The sequence below is a fragment of the Camellia sinensis genome, chromosome 3 (assembly GCF_055761805.1).
Source record: "Camellia sinensis isolate YWXY chromosome 3, ASM5576180v1, whole genome shotgun sequence".
NCBI lineage: Eukaryota > Viridiplantae > Streptophyta > Magnoliopsida > Ericales > Theaceae > Camellia > Camellia sinensis.
In genome coordinates, this window is record NC_138963.1 from 170,825,934 (window position 1) to 170,844,123 (window position 18,190).

General features: G+C 33.8%; 1 pseudogene; it reads left to right on the top strand.

Annotated features, from left to right (window-relative positions):
- The first annotated feature begins 4,566 nt into the window (after nt 1-4,566).
- On the top strand, nt 4,567-17,438 carry LOC114256605 (aquaporin TIP2-1-like; annotated as a pseudogene).
- The last annotated feature ends 752 nt before the right edge of the window (nt 17,439-18,190 follow it).

Sequence of the window (18,190 nt, forward strand, 5' to 3'; positions counted from 1 at the left end):
ATTACAATTTGTAATGATAGAAGGATAATGCTTTGGGTTGATATTTAGAAGGGAGAAACTAGTTTCAGCACTCAATTTCCTAGACTTTTCTAGTTAAGCATAAAGAATAAGATCTCAATGAGTGTAATTTTATCAAGGAAAGGTTTGTCCAATGAGTGGGGTTTCAGCTTCAAAAGATCTTTTCATGCTTGGGAAGAAAATGAAGTCTCAAGGCTGAGCGCTCTGCTGGGTGCTGGTCCAACCTTACAGTTAGAGAGGGGGGATTCCATGAGATGGATAGTTGGCCAAGCTGATGTATACAAGGTGAGCAATGCTTATCGATGGTGTAGATTGTTGAAGGGCTCAACATTAAGCTTAATTGGTCTTATCTGGAATAATTTTCTCCACCAAAAACCAAGTTTATCACTTGGTTAGCACGGGAGGGTAGACTGAAGACATCTGATTTTTTGAGTAGAATTGGAGTGTGAGGGGCAATATTAATGTATCTTGGGTCTTCTGCAGAGAGGCAGTGGAGACTCTGAACCATATCTTATTATTTTGTTCATTTATATGGAAAGTTTGGTCATGCCACTACAAGAATTTACACTTTTGGCAACTAAATTTTTAGTCGCCAAAAGTCATATTTTAGTCGTTGAAAATTTTTAGCGACTAAATATTTTGGTCGCAAGAGTAGCCGCTGATGGATTGTCGGGAAAGGTATTTGGCGACTAAAATTATTCAGTCGCCAAATGTACAAAAATGTTGACTAATTTTTTAGTCGCCAATAGTATTGAAAAAAAAATAAATATCACCTTTTCAGCGACAAAATATTTTGTCGCGAAAAACCTTACCTATATCTAGCTATGAAATATTTAGTCGCCAAAATTTTTTTGGTTCCTCCTATTATGTTTTTTAGCTACTAAATATATTAGTCACCTAAAGTGTTATTGTGTTTTAGCTACTACAAGTTTAGTTGCCTAAAGGCTTACATTTTTCACTACTAAACTTGTAGCCGGCAAAAGTAGTGTTGTTGTTCATCAAAAAAATTTTGGCTACAAAGTATTTTAGTCGCCAAATGTCAGATTATTTTGGCTACTAAGGTTTTAGTCGCCTAAAGTGTGGTTTTTTCTTTTTGGCTACTAATTTTGTAGTCGCTAAAAGTCTGACTTTTTTGGCTACTAAGCTTTTAGTAGGAAAATATTTTGTGTTTTCCCTACTAAACATTTAGTTAGCAAAAGTCTCAGATTTTTCGCTACTAAACTTTTAGTTGGCAATGTTTTTTGTTTTTTGGCTACAAAATATTTTAGTCGCCAAATGTCTTTTTTTTTTTTTTCCTATTCGTCTAATGTCTGCGTTTTGTTGGCACAAAGCTTTGTAGTCGCCATAATTGTTTTTCGAAATTTTTTATTTGGTTTTAGCTACTAACATTTTAGTCACTGAAATATGTACTTCCTTTTTTACTACAAATTGTTTATAGTCGCCAAAAAAATGTTGTTATGTTTTATCGCAAAATTCTAATTTATCCACACCCTGTTTGTATTTTGTGCAACTTGTAGTATGTATATAAACAAAACAATACATATTTTATCAATCATTCCACAATGTAAAATTATCAATCATGCCACAGTCCATATTACTTCCAACCATCAAAAAATGAATAACTTTAAATGTATATATTCCATACAAACCAACTATTGCCCAAACTAAAATTATATTTCCATACAAAAATCCAACCCGCCATATACAAAAAATATATTTACTACCATGCGATATGGCCATTTGGCGTGGTACACCATGACAAAAGGTGATCTATATGCCACACCAGCAACTATCAGTTGGATTACAAAAGTTATATGTATCAGTAATGCTAATATTCACAAAAGCAGAGGAAGACATAGTTAGCAAGGTTATACAAAAGTGTCAAGTGTCCTCCATAAACAAAAATGTAGACTATCCACAAGTCCACGCCAACAGCCATCTACAAAAAATAAAAAAACAATTGCACCCATTACAAAATATCAATTGATCCAGACATAGGAAAAATGTTGTAATAACATGCATTTAAGGTAGAACAATCTATAAAAACCTTTTTTTGAAATACAATCATATGTGTGTATCATGAATGATTTATTCCAAACTTGATTTCAATTTACAAATAATACAATTTTTAGGAGCAAACCTCTTCATAAAATAAATTTTATGAGTAGAATTTTTTGTTCGTAAATTTATTTTAACTCTTCATCATTCTCATTTTCCTAGACAAAGTAAAATGATTGAGTAATCTACGGGGTTATCTCCATAACCATATCATGCTTTCTTAATACATTTACCACCCAAATGACCACCATGTATGATGAAACAATGGCATCATTCACAATGAAAATATTGAACATTTATTGGATGTCAAACTCTCCCTTTTTCGAATAAGTTTAAGGCGTTTCTCCAAATCAGTCACCCTTAATGTCTTTGAGTATAACTGTTTGAAAAAAGTTCTAAACTCAAAAAGTGTAGTCCCAATCTCATTGGAAAGGTATCCACTCATCCCAATTGGAAGTAGTCATTGCAGAAGGACATGACAGTCATGAGTTTTGAGGCTAGCTAATTTTCCACCACGAGCGGTGACACAATTGGATATATTTGTTGCATAGCCATCAGGGTACTTAATAGATTTCAAGAAATCACAAAAATCTTGTCTCTCTACCGGGAACAATGTATATGATGCTAGAGGCTTCTCGAATGAGCTATTGGAACGCCTCTTCAAGTGTAACTCCTTTTATATTCACATGTCCTCCAAATCCAAGCGTGCTTTATCCATGTCCTTGTTCTTGCCATCTATGCTCAATAGTGTCCCAACCAGATTGTCACATATATTCTTCTTTATGTGCATGACATCAAGGTTGTGCCGAAGCTTTAGCGTTTTCCAATAGGGTAGGTCGAGCATAACGCTTCTTTTTGTCCAATTGGAAGTTGGATTTTCATTCCTTTGTCCTTTTCGGTTGTGTGGATGCTTTCCATATGGCATGTATGTCCCAGAATCAATTTGCTGCAGTATTTGTTCTCCCGATAACTCCACAGGTTTGGAACGATTCTCAATTTGACTATTGAAGAGCTTACTCTTTCGCCAAATATGGTTCTCGGGCAAGTAGCGGCAAGCACCCGTATACCTTATCTTAGTTCGCAGACTCTGAGATGATGCATCCATGTTACAATTAGGGCAAGCCAAGTAACCTTTTGTAGTCTAACCAGACATGGTACCATATGCGGGGAAGTCATTGATGGTCCACATGACTGCTGCGTGCATTGTAAATATTTGACCGTTTGAGGCATCATATGTTTGCACACGATGCTCTCACAAATTCATTAACTCCTCCAGTAATAGTTGCAAATAAACGTCGATGTCTCTTCCAGGTGCGAATGGACCAGGAATAAGCAATGACATCATCATAAATGGCTCTTTCATGCACTTCCACGGGGAAAGATTATAAGGCATTAAGATTACAGGCCACATGCTGTATGATGTGCTCATATTTCCAAATGGATTGAAACCATCTGTGGCAAGCCCTAACCTTACATTCTGGGGTTCCACAGAAAACGTAGGATGCTGCATATCAAGTCCTTCAATGCCTAACCATCGGTTAGATGCCTTAATATTTCATCATCCACACGCTTGTTTTTGTGCTATCTCATATATGCAGCAGTTTTTTTCAACACGTATAATCTCTTCAACCTCGGTATCAAAGGAAAGTACCTCTATATATTGTGAGGAATCTTTTTACCACTCTCATTGTTCAACTTGTATCTAGACTCCTTACATATAGGGCAATTCTCCAGTTTTGCGTTGTCCTTCCAAAATAAAATACAATTATTCTTGCATGCATGAATGGCCTCGTATCCCAAACCCAATGCACGCAAGAACTTTTTCGCTTCATAAAGGGTCCATGGAATAGTTTCATCACACTTTGGTATAATGTCTTTGAAAACTTGCATAACCATATCGAAAGATTTGTTGCTCCGTTTATTGTACACCTTAACGTGAAGCATCTTAATAACGAAGGGTAACACGAAGAACTTTTCACACTCCGGGTAAACTTTGCGTCGAGCATTATCAACAACCTAATGAACTTCAATAAATCCTTTCTCTCCGAGCTATTAGGTTCTTCGTCGATCTAATTATCCATGAGGCCACTCATGTAAATCTCTTCCAACATAATAGACAACTCGCCCAAATTATCGTCACTGCCAAAATTTGCAACTCCATCTCTTTGACCATCATCATTTGACATACTCGGCTGATTTGGTGCACCCAAGTTCTATAAGAACACGCGATTCTTCTTCGAATCAAGTGCAACCACACAACTTGTTCACTATGTTTTGTGACATTCAAGCAATCGACACACGCACAATGAACGTCATCATGTGGGCCTAAATTTTGCGTAGCAAACTCAATAAATGACTTGACACCTTGTTGATACTCTTTACTTTTCAACCTATCTTTTATCATCATCTAACTCTTGTCCATCTTTTGAACCCTACAAATCAAGCAAAGATTAACGTAGGAATATGGACAACAAATAAACAAAGTAGAAAATGGTGAAGAAGAAAAAGAGAAAAGCTGGTATGCAAGTTTCTTTAACAAGTATAAACAAAGAAATGGCACAAGGTCCTCCGCCACTTCATAGAGAGGCGAAGAGACAAAATCCGACAAAGTGGGAAATGGTGAAGGAAAAAAAATGGAGAGATAATGTACAAGTTTCTGTAATTGATATAAACTAAGTTAGGGGGTCGAGATCCTCCACCTCTTATGTTTCGCATTGTCTTTGAAATCCTCAAATCTTGTGAAATGGGCGATTTTGGCAATAACAAATTCACTTCTAATGAAGAGTTGCCATGCGAAAAGAATGTTATAAATTATTCTCAAAAAATAATAGAGGGAGCTTGTCTGCAAGTGAGATGATAGAGAAGGTTGCTACCACTAATAATGGGGGGGGGGCTACTGAGGAGGGAAATAGAAAAAATCAAAAAGAAACATTTCAAAACCTGAAAAAAGCTAAAGGAAATGTAGGATGTTTGAATCCTTCTTTTATCAACTAACCTATGAAGTTGTGAGATTTTTATTTCTTCACCAAAAAAAGGTGCCAAATAAAGTATTAAAATATTTTAACCGAAACCCATAGTCAATAAATTGTGCTCCAAATTACACTCATATGTCAAAGTCCATTCTATATCACCAAAGCCAAATATGGAAAAGAAACTAACGAAATAGCATTCCTGATGCTTTATCATTCCAATTTTTGTAGTAGTCAACTAAGCAAAAACAAGAGTGTGATTGTTAAGAGTGTAATATGAAGTTTGGTTGTGGAGGTGATGGACTACGAATCTGTTGCAAGTTTATCAAAGAAAACCCAAGACTGAGAATGGTTGACACGATTATTCTCTGCTTTATTTTTGACTAAATACTACAATTACTTAAAACCACCCCTAAAAATGCAAGTAAAGAAAAACAAAAGTCTATAGAATTAAAACCAACAGTAGATGCAATTAAGTTGCCCACAATAGATGCAACATTGTCTTCATGATAAAAGAACACAAAAAATAAAATAAAAACTAATAGTTAGTTTTAAAAAAATGAACAATGAAAGAAGGAATTTAGAATGCATAATAAAATTACACAAGGAAGAAGATTAAGAGTAGCCCTTAATACAAAATAAATAAAAAAAATAACCTGCTATGTAGCAATCAAATTAACGCAAGGCAAAATTGGGAACATGACATTGAGAAGAAAATCTACAATTCAAGGCTAGGAATTTCTACAATTTGAATAGTATCCATGGAAACTGAGCTACATCAAATCTTTTGGTTGTATAGTTCTGATGTTTGCAAAATCCACTAATGTCATAATTCTAGGAAACGTTAAAAAGTTTGTAATTATTGTAAGATCGAACCGCATTCATATTTTAGCAACTGGGTAAACACCAATCATACTATACAATTTTATGCAGCAAAGCAACAACAAGCATTTTATATCTAATGATCACAGTGGGGGCAGCATCACATAAGTTAATAGTTATTTGCCATCACCTAACTCATAAAGAGCATAAAGAGATAATAAATAATATTAAAACAAAATATACCCACTTCATAAAAAATTTCAGGATACAAACTCGGTACCTTATGTAGTGTAAATTAAATGATCCAACTGCTGTTCAGTGGCAATAATTCTGCTGATTGATTCATATGCATATGTAGACAGAGCATTATATACACACACACACAATAAGAAAAAGAAAATATATAATTATAGAAAAATCCATTGCATTTTCCGAAGAAAATGGAATTGCTAAATTCACCACCTTTTATATATTTGATTATGTTAAGATCCCAATATGATGAAAAACTAGTGTACTATACTTTCCCTTTTAATCATGAATTTTTTATAAACTAGTGTACTATACTTTCCTAAACCAGTTTAATCTGAAGAGCTATTTTTTAGTCTAATCTTATCAACATGACATAAATCAAAAGATCCTGATAAAAAGGTAGTGGTTTATGGTGTGAGAAAAGACATGGTGGTCAGAAAATATGCCAGATAAAAAATAGTTTTGGAAAATACATGTACTCACCACAATTCAAGGGAACTGAAACAAATATAGTAAAAGCAATGCATTTTAGTAAAATAATATAAATATTTGAGAGAAAACACTAGGAAGAACAATGTTGATCATTAATGGTAAAGGAATGTGATACTATCTCTTATTTCTAATTTGAACAAGTATTAAAGTAGTGAAAAGTATACAATGGTATTAACATATTTGAATTCCTAATGTAATACTGCAGAGGAGTATTTTTTTTCTTTCATTCTCGGTGCATGGTGATAGGATGAAGGGGCATAGGGAGTTGGTTGGCCACTGCGGTGGTGGAGAAGAGGAAAGGACTGTTGCAGCAGCAGTAGTAGCAATAACATGGAGTTGTGTTAGGTTTTTATTCCTGGCAATCCTGTTTGACAAAACTCCTTTCAGTTGTACTTTTATTCGCTCTTTTATTTCAGTGAGGTTATGAGTACTTAGATGCGAATCCAACCCAAATTGTGCCTTGCAGAGTAGTTTGTGGTGCTAATTCTTTCATGATTGCCACTTCCCTGACTATGATGAGGATCGAGCTGCCTGGTAAACTTGCGGGGGTCTAGAGGGCAGCGCCCCTTGGCGGGTCTGGGGCAACGCCACGGCAGGGTTGAGGGGCAGCGCCCCCGAAGCAAAATGCAAAAATGCATTCGAAGTTGCTTGTCCGCTCGAGTGAACATTCCCCCGCTCGAGCGGAGAATCCTTGGTTCCAAAAGTTTGATCGCCTACAAAAATACTGGGAGATGTTTTTTCTCACTCGAACGGAAATTCCTACGCTCGAACGTCGGTCCGCTTGAGCGGCCATTCTGGCGCTCAAGCGGAGATTGCGGAACAGATTGCTATAAATATGTGATTCAATCAGATTTTAGGGTTACACTTCCAGATCTTCTTCTTGGATATTAGGATGTATATCTGGGGCTATTTTGCTAGTTTTCTTTGATGTTTGATTTGAGTATTCAACTCATGGTTTAAGAAGTATACATTAAAGGATTGTTTGTTTATTCTATATAAAAGAGAGAGTTGTTCTTCGGTAGATTCTACAAAATTCGAGCCTGAAGCTTTGGTGGATTCTGGAGTGGCTCATTGTCGTGATTCGACATCGACATTATGGATTCAACGTTGGGCAAGACAATTCCGAGGTAAAGACGGGGCTGGAAGAGGCACATAGGGGTTGGTTCAATTCGAGTGTGGATTTGCTAGGTAATTGAGAGTATACTTGTGTAATTCCTTTATGTCTTTTTAGTGGATTGTTTTGTGGCTTTTGCCCGTGATTTTTTTATCACAATTGGATGGGCTCCAATTGTGGTTTTCCCACGTAAAATCGTTGTGTCGATTTGTCTTGATTGTTTGATTGGGATTGTTATTTACTGTTTAAAATTGATACATAGTCACAAATCAACATCTAAGGGATTTCTAGGTTTTTCAAGTTGCTTTGCTACGTAGTAGAAGAAAAAGAAATGAAAAAAGGGAGAAAAAAATAAAGGACGAGAAGAAAGGAAAGCGAAAAAAGAGGAAACACAAGAGTTGTTGCATCAGGAAACTCTGGAAATCAATTAGAAAAATGAAAGTTTGGGACTGTAATACTGGTGGTGTACAAAAGGAAATTAGCATTATCCAAAATGAAGAAAACTTATTAATACTCTAAACAAGCAAACTTTGCACACAAAATTAAGGTGAAAAAGTTTCAAATTGGTCAAGTCAATAACCAAACAAACTTTAAATACAATATAAGGTGAAAAAATTTCAAGTAAACAAGGTTCAAAAATTTCACTTCTGCATGTTCTTCTTTCTTTCTTTTTTTTCAGAGTGGCAAAGAAAAGAATTTATTGAAGTTAGAAGAACTTGTGCAATGGAAAGAACTACATCTCAAGAAAGAAACCAATACCATCAAGGGTAAAAGAACTCCGGACAACCAAATGTAAAAATATAAAAGAAACTAAAAAACGTTATCTACATCAAACATTCCCCTCATGGGAATACATATCATTCTTCATTGGACCACCACAATACAACTAAGTGACTCTCTTTGAGATCATCTTTTTTTTTTTTTTTTGGCTATGATGATTTGACAGCATCAATTGCATTTAAAAATTCCTCTGTGAAAGAACAATCAGAATTCAACAAATTTAATGCAAAAATTTTATTGAAAATGACATGATAGTAACTTTATTGAATTTATGAAGATAAATCTTTAGCTTCAGATGACAGAATCATAAAAATTCATATGATTTGTTCACATATTAAACATCATCTTTGTAATTTTTAATAAATTACAGCCACATACATTAAATTTTGAAAAAAACCATAAAACAACAATGTCAGAAAAGGAGGAGAGAGAGAGAGAGAGAGAAAAAGACTGTGAGTGAGAGAGGTCGAGCAGAGAGAGAGAGAAGCTTGTAATACGTGTACAAAGCATTATATATGCAGAGACACACACATATTAAACATCTTCTCCAAAATTTGTAATCAATTACAGCCACATATTTGAATGAACCCTATAGCGTCAGAAAAGGGGGAAACAGAGAAAGGAGGGGAGAGAGAGACAGACAGACAGACAGACAGACAGACAAACAAATAGAGACAGATAGAGAGACTGTGAAAAAGAGTGAGAGACGGACGCACAGACAGACCAAGAAGGAGAGAGAGAGAGAGAGAGAGAGAACCTATGATGTGCGGCTGTGACGGTGGTGATTTGCGACGGTGGCGGTGGCCATCGCAATGTCGCTCGTACGGTACGCTACGGTGAGGGGGTGATTTCTGTGAGGTTTGGTGAGGTGTGAGTGTCATACATTGTTGTGAAGTTGTGTTGCCTAACAGAGATCAATGCGCAAGCAACAATAAAAGAATTGGCGCGCGTTGAAATTTCAACATTTAGCGACTAATTTGATTTTTGGTCGGGAAAGGAATGAATTATGCCGACCAACTGCTTTTGTAGCCAAATATCACTCAACAGCGACGAAAATCCTAGTCTCCAAACGGCCTCTTTCGCGACTAATTTATATTTTAGTCGGGAAACAACAATAAAATCCCTATTAAATTTATTTTTTCTAGCCTAAAATCTATATTAACGGTGACTAATATCTTGTTTAGTCGCTAAAAGTTGAATTTTTGCCGACTAAATTTGAATTTAGTTGCCAATAATAAATATTTATTGACTAAAATATTTTAGTAGTGAGATCTTGAACCAATGCCGACAAAATTAGTTTTTAGTCGCCAAAAATTGTACTTTTGGTGACAAAATCTTTTAGACACCAAAATTAGTCGCCAAAGGTGCACTTTGTTGTAGTGTGTATAATTCATTGGTGGGGGCTGCCATGGATAGTACTAGGTTCTATTGAGAGTTTGTCACAGTGGTGGTTGAGCTAGAAGTTTAGAAAGAAGGAAGGTCAGGTTTATAATTCAGTTATGTCTGTTATGTTCCTTGGTTGTGTTTTGTTTTGTGTGTGAACAGGGCTGCTGCTATGGTTGATTCTGCTATGATTGATCAGGGCGGCTGCTATGGTTGATTTCTCAGCAGGTAAAGTTTTGTCTCAGGTCTGGTGGTTGAGTGTTTTTCTGGGTTGAGAGATTATCTGGTTGAGCTAATTTGTTTTGCATAAGAACTGGAGTTTGAGCTTGTGTAAGATCTGGCTTATGAGGTCTGTGATGGACTCTGGTGTGCTCTCCTGTGGGTGTGTTTGATTTGGCTACTCAGCTGTGCTGTTGTTGTTTTGGTGGTTGGTTTGTTTTCTCGTTGGTTTCTCACCAACTCTGGGGGTGCTAGCAAATGATAGGATGAGCTTTTTGGTGCCAACCTAGTTGGGATGTCTTAGCTCATTGTGATGCTTTTGCACTTCCCTTTTCTTTATTAATGTAATTTGTTTTGTACTTTGTACTTGTCTCTTGCATCAATAAAGTTTTTTTGCCGATAAAAAAAAAAATGGTTTAAAGAGTTATCCCTGCTTCTATGATTTGGTCAGTATGGAAATGCAGAAATGAATGCATTTTTTCAGGTTTACAACCAAACTTGGTGGAGTTATGTGATCTCATTAAATTGAAAGTAGCTTTCTGGTTGAAATCATATGCTGCTGGTTGCTCTTTTTCTATCAATGATGTTGTCTCCAATATCCAGCAAGTGAGGAAATGTTTGTAGGAACAAGGGTGACAGTTTTGGGGTTTTGGGGTGGTTGGATTCTCAACAACTCTTGATGGTGTGTTAGCACATGATTGGGCGGGCATCTAGGTGACAAACTAGTAGGGATCGTTGTGTTTCTGCTATGATGCTGTTTGTATGCACCCATCCGCTTCGACTGTATTGATATGATGTACTCGTATATTTATCAATATAGCTTCTTTCTTTTGCTAATAAAAAAAATGAAGGAAATGGGGAAGAAATTCTATCATGATTCACACATCAGATCCTTTGAATAATGATTTCCTATAGTTCAAGCACATCTCTCTTTCTTAGTTTCACACTGGCCTAGTGAATGAAAGTCAGTCTTTTAGTAAGTTTTCATACTTTTAGTAAGCTTTCATACTTGAGTTTTGTACTTTCCATTGAATTATAAAATTTAATCATCATTTCACTCAATATCTGACTGACCTTGGATTTTACTTTCGTTTTTCTTCTTTCATTTTTTTGTTTTTACGGTTGCTTCCCTTTTCCTTTTCCATCTGTTTGACAAAGTGATCATCCTTTTAAAAATGTCGTTGCCATTGACTCTTACTGCATGCTAATTGGGGAAGGCTTAGGAATTTGCAATAAATAATGCTAGATATAGATATATGAGTTAACCACATAAGCAGTGCTTGGGCCTCCAAACCTTTTACTCACTTCTCAATTCTCACCATTGTTCTGTCATGAATAGAGGGCAAGGACATACTCTGGTAATTAGATTATCAGTAATTCTAAATTCTCAAAAATCTTATTTGCCTATATAATTTTGAGTATTTATAAAAGAAATTTGCATTTGGGAAAATTATGCAAATAGTCCCTGTACTTTACTTGATGAGTCAATTTGGTTCCTGTAGTTTCAATTTGCTTGATTTTATCCCTTAATTTAATAGATTGTGTTATTTTAGTCCAATAAATAACGATTGTTAAGTTAATTTAACCGAAAGTCAAACAATGCGTCAATTTGGTTCCTGTATTTTCTACAATGTGTCAATTTAGTCCCTGTCAAAATCGAAAAAATTGAAACTACAAGGACCAAATTGACACATCGTGTAAAGTACATGGACCAAATTAACACATTATTTGACTTTCTGTTAAATTAATTTAACAACCGTTATTTATTGGACTAAAATGACACAATTTGTTAAATTAAGGGGCAAAATCGAGCAAATTGAAAATATAGGGACCAAATTGACATATCGTGTAAAGTATAGAGACTATTTGCATAATTTACCCTTTGCATTTTAAACGTCCAAAATCTATATGAATTTTACTTGGGTGTAAAAAAAAAAATCTTATAATTTCACCTTAGACCATATTTTTTACAATTTCTGGATCCGCCACTACCCTTTGAAAATGGGGTCCCGGGATGGAAGTTGCTGGTTCTATTATTCAAACTTACATTTGTTTGTTGAACCATATAGTTGGAGCCGTCTTCTTAGACTGGAGAAGTTTGTTTGTGCTTAATTTAAACGAGACGTATTGAATTATGCGACTACAAGAGGAAACACAATTAGGTAGTTTACATTGTTTAATAATATAATTTTTTTTTTTTTCCTTCCAAAATCTAGGTTTCCAACCTTGATGTCCAATCGAATTTCCTAGTCTCAATCCAACCCAAACAGGAGAGTCTGACCAGAAATTACGGATTGCAAGATGGAGGACTCATTGGAACAAATCAACGATCTGGTCAGGGGTTAGGGACATATTTGGTGGTGGAACAAAGTAACGATCAAGTGCTGAAAGTGTGGGAGACAAGTGTGTAATGCTAGAAGTCAACAAAAGTGTACAAGGTTAGGTTCAAAATTTTGGGGAAGAGAGAGAGAGAGAAGCGGGAGACAAGTGTACAATGTTAGAAAGAAGTCAAAAAAAAATGTACAAGGTTAGGTTCAAAAATTTGGGAAAGAGAGAGAGAGGGAGGAGGGATGATTTCGGATTGTTTTGGATATAAAACGTAAAGAATTGATGTGATTTAAATAAATTAATAAATTTGGAAGTTACTTTATTATTTTTTATTTTTTTTTGGTGTCCCCAAAAGTAACCATCGCAGATGGTTGAATTTTTGCAACAAATTTGATTTTCATCGTGTCGTCATCAAGAGAAATCATATGGCATACATCCCTTTCTATGTACTCTACTACAAAAATTTATAATTTTATCATAAAATTTTATAATATCAATTATAAAATACATAATCTCGTTATAAGTCGATGTAATTTATGTTAAAAATTTTGTGATTAATGTTGTAAAAGTTTATAGTTTGGTTATGATATTTTTGTTACACCAATTTTGTGGAAAATTACGTATTTTTAAATTAATGTTACAAAATTTTGTGATAAAGTTATTCATTTTATGGTAAGTGCATATCTTATGTACCCCTAAAGGTGCACATCATAACATAATAATCCTAAAAACAAGCACAAATCTCACGTTTTATTTGGGAACAGACTATTTTAGTAACTTTTTGATTAAAATATGAGATCAAAAAATTAGTACGTGTGGGATATTTTTTGGTTTTTTACGAAAAAACTATGTAAAAATAGAGAGAAAATAAAATCTTTGATTTTTTTTTTATTATTGTATAGTTTGTTAATTTGTTGACTTTTGTAATCCTCGTTTGGAATGAGCTAATTTAGCCTGACTTTATGACTATTTTAGCCTGGTTGAAAAAGTCGTGTTTGGGATAAATTTTGATTTTGATTTTACTTTATTTTATATAGTTCATTTAATGGTTGTAAGAGAAAAATGAAATGATTATAGCTTTGATGTGATATTTTGTCTTATTGACTAAATTAATATATTTTGTCTTTATTGACTAATTTAACTAAAATAGCTCATGCCAAACGAAGCATAGTGAATTTTTTACTTTTAAACTAAAATTCTATATTCCCAAAAGAAACTTAGGTTGCGTTTGGTAGAGTTATGTAAATATGATTTGAGAGTATGAGTTGTATTTTGAGTTTGTGAGTTGTAGAATTATGATTTGAGTGTAGAAAATTTGTCTGGTTATGATTTTTAATAGAGTGTTGAATTAAGTTTTGCATTGAGTGTGGAATTGAGTTTTAAAAGTTTGATTTGACATGTGAAATAAGAAAATTTGTTTGGTTATGAGTTTTGAAAAGAGTTTTCAAAACTTAATTCAAATTGTTATAACTCATAACAAAACACACTACTTTCACACTGTTGAAAATTCTAATCAACACTCATAACCAAACTCTTTTTAAAATTCAATTAAAAAAATTTATTATCAACAGAAAATAACATTAATCAATTTTTTTATTGAAAATACTACAAAGGAAATAATTTTTTTTCAAAATAAATATTCAAAAAATTTAAATTATAAATATTTAAATAATTTAAATTAGCTAAAAAATTTAATAAGTAAAAAATTAAAATAAATATTCAAAAAATTTAAATCGTAAAAATTTAAATAATTTAAATATTCAAAAAATTTAAATAATTTAAAATGTTAATATTTTAAATTTAAAAACAACTCCACACTCAAATCGTAACCAAACACATAAAACAAAACGCAATTAAGAAATTATTTTTAAAACTCATAACCAAAATAACTCGAAACTCCATACTACTTTCACAACTCTACACTCAAATCGTAACCAAATACATAACAAAAAAATTAAAATATTTAAAAATATTTTTATAAAATAGAGTTTGAATTTATTTTTATAAAATATTTTAAAATTTAAAAAATTAAAATAGTAATATTTTGAATTTAAAAATATTCAAAAAATTAAAAAATTAAAAAAATTGTAACATATTTAAATATTAAAATATTTAAAATCTTAACAAAATTAAAATATTTTAAAAATATTTAAATATTTAAAAAAATTTAAAAATTAAGATATTGATTTGAATTGAGTTTGGAAAAGAGTTTTGAATTATGTGTTTGGTTATGAGTTTTGGAAAGTAATGATTATGTTTTGGATTGAGTTTTGAGAAATGAGTGTAAAATTATGATTTAAAAACTCAAAACAAAAACACAATCAAATTAATAGATAGAACTATAATTTGAGAGCCTTACCAAACGGATAAATTTTTAAACTTGACTAATAAGCCGGCCCGTTAGCCCATGCTAGGTCAAATCCATTGGACAGAGCTTGAACATAAGGCATTTAGTTCTCCGATGACCTAGCCTGACCTGACCTTTATAAGAAAAGCCCATCAGGCTTAGCTTAAGCACTATTTTCATAGGTAAATTCTAACTCGGCTTGACGTGAACCATTACATGAGATAAGCAGAGGAGGCTATTCAAATCAAATCATGTACTGAGAAGAGATTTTTATAAAACGAAATGCGTGATTTTAGTGTAGAAAGAAATGATTTGTTCCATTACCATCGAAACGAAGGGCTTTCTAGCAAAGTGCAAAGATATAATGACTTCTGTTTACCACTCAATGGCTCATAAATCACCAGAAGTAACTTGTGGTTGATTTTTTGGAAAAAATGAAATAAAATCTTAATGAGAACATATATGTGCTTAGAGTAGATTTTTTGTACCCAATTGTTCTCTTCATTTCATGGTTGCCAATGTTGTCCAAATAAAAAATCATGTAACCCACTTTGTAACTGCTCGTGGATCATGATAATGACTTGTGTCATCATTATACTTCACCATTATGCACGACTTACCCTTCAACATCATGGATGACTTAGATCAAATTCTAAACTTTTGTTTGGCAAAAGTTAAAAAAATGTATCTAAAAACTAGTGATTATAAAAGTAAATAAAAAAAAGGTTCAATCTTAAAAAACTAAATTATGCAAAAAAAAAAACACGTCAGAGTGATGTGAAGATGATGCTTTTATAATTAACAATCAACGCGATAGGTTTTATTCTAAAGTAAAATATTCTAATTCAGTCACACAAAAATTATAATTAATCTTTCTTTTTGTATGACATTACTTAATGAACAAAATAAATACAAACAAAACTTTTGTGTATGAGTATAATTGTTATTGAGAGGATCATATAAAGTCACATCGTTCTAAACAAATTTTTTGCTATATAGCGTTACTATTTCTCTTCAGTTCTAGGCAAAATGTAATAGAAATAACAAAAGCTAAAACAACAAGTGTTCTTGCAAACTAACAAAAGATGGCTGTAAATTTGAGAGTTGAGGAAGATGAAGAAAGCCTAGGTAAAGATAAAATTCAACCTCTCTTTTTAAAAGCAGAGTAAGTTTCTTAATTAATTTCATTGTTTCCTCACACTATACAATCAAAGTCGAATCAGGAGCCTATGCAATATAATTAAGCAAATTTATTGAAGTAGCAAATAAAACCATAGAGAGTGTCGACTATAAATTGGATATTTCTTCTCTTAACTAATTCAAAAGATCATCCCACGTAATTGAAATAATTCAAAAGCTTTCTTATTCTGTCTAGCAAAGGAAATTATCCATTGAATTCAAACATTCTCGATGGTATATTTTTCTTCTTATTTTGTAGTCTAAATAATTTGGAGCTAAGATATGGCCCCATCCCACCTCTCTTTGGTGTTAGATAGTCATTAGTTACTTGAAGATTTGTCCACTTTTTGCAGGACAGAGCAAAACTAGAACATCGAGGAAGGGAAGAAGCAAGCTTCGGCTACATTGGTTGAAAGGCTGCAATTAAAGGACATCTTTTCCTCTAATGTTAGTTTTTACGTGCAATTTAGGTTACATGTGTCCACTAGTGTTAGGAACACAGAAATTGAGCACACAAATAAAAAACAAAGAAACTAAATTCATAATGAAAAACTAGTCATCTGTTCTATATTTAGTTTTTGTATTCCTAAAGAAAAACTCAATTTGTACTAACACCATAACTAATTATTAGGTCTGGCGAGCATCATTAGGAGAGCTCCTTGGCACGACGATCCTTGTCTTCATGATCGACACCATAGTCATCTCTACTTGTGAAACCAAAACCATCACACCAAACCTAATAATATCAATCTTTGTTGGCCTTACTATCACAATACTAATTCTTGCCACCTTTCCTATTTCTGGAGGCCACATCAACCCCATCATCTCCTTCTCTGCCGCCCTCGGCGGCCTTATATCCTTTTCGCGTGCCGTGGTCTATATTGTGGCCCATCCCTTGGAGGTGCTCTAGGGGCACTAGCACTCAAAGCCGTGGTCAGTAGCACCATTGAGCAAACCTTCTCACTTGGGGGTTGTACCCTCTTAGTCATTGCACCTGGGCCAAATAGGCCCATTGTGACAGGCCTTGCAATGGGCCAGGCACTTCGGCTCGAGATCATATGCACTTTTGTGTTCCTTTTTGCTTCAATATGGGTTGCTTTCGACGATCGCCAAGCAAAGGCATTGGGCCATGTTGTTTTCTTGATCGTTGGATTAGTGATCGGTCTTTTGGTGTTTATCTCGACAATGGTCACCATCACGAAGGGATATGCCAGAGCTATGATGAACCCAGCAAGGTGTTTTGGGCCGGCTATGGTGAGAGGAGGCCAACTTTGGAATGGGCAGTGGGTCTTCTGAGTTGGGCCAACAATTGCATGCGCGGCATTCTATATATACACCAAGGTCATTCTACGTCAGCACTTCCATGCCAATGCTCAAAGGCATGACTTGTTCAACATTTTGAAGGGTTGGTTTGTGTCGAGTGATCGCTAGTAACAATGTAAGAATTTAGTGGAAAAGCTAAAATTAAGCTCATGTAAGAAGTGACACAGTTATTGTAAAATATTTTATTAAGATGTACTATATTAAATAAAAAATAATGAAACCTACTACAACACGTAAAACGTCACAGAAAAAGAAAAAAAAAAGAAAGAAGGATTCTGGTAAAATATTTTATCCCATGTATGTTATATGCAATACATGTCAAAACTTTTAGTGCTAAATAGTTCTTGGTGATAACTTCATTAGTGTCATGATGACAGACCAAATGAGCAAAGAATAATTGGTTTTAAGCCACAAACATGAGAAATTTTTTAAGTGTTTTTTTAGAAAATTTATGCGGTGCTCAATTAAATAGTTCTTAGTTTAGACTGTGAGATATGTTATTTTTGTAGTTGATGTTTTAGAAGATATCACGAGATTGATAATTAGTTTGGAACATTTCTCTAAGAGCACCTAATTTTTTCTTTTTTTTTTTTCACAAATAAATTACTTAAACCATTCTTCAGATGTATGAAATGTTGCAACTACATTTTGTCTACTCATTAAGCTGATATCACCTAATAGGCACAAGATTCTCTGTTACAAATTTTCTTATTTCTCTTCTCAAATGCATCCCCAATTGTTAAATCATGAGTAATGTTAGGGGGAATTGGGGATGCTGCTGCGTAGAGCAGTAGCAACTGTTGTGTAACAAAATGGGCCCATTTCGATAATTCAAACCGTTCATATTTTAGAGTATATCAAGTAGACCATGCCTGTAAAAAAATCATGTTAATCGGATATCGTTTACTC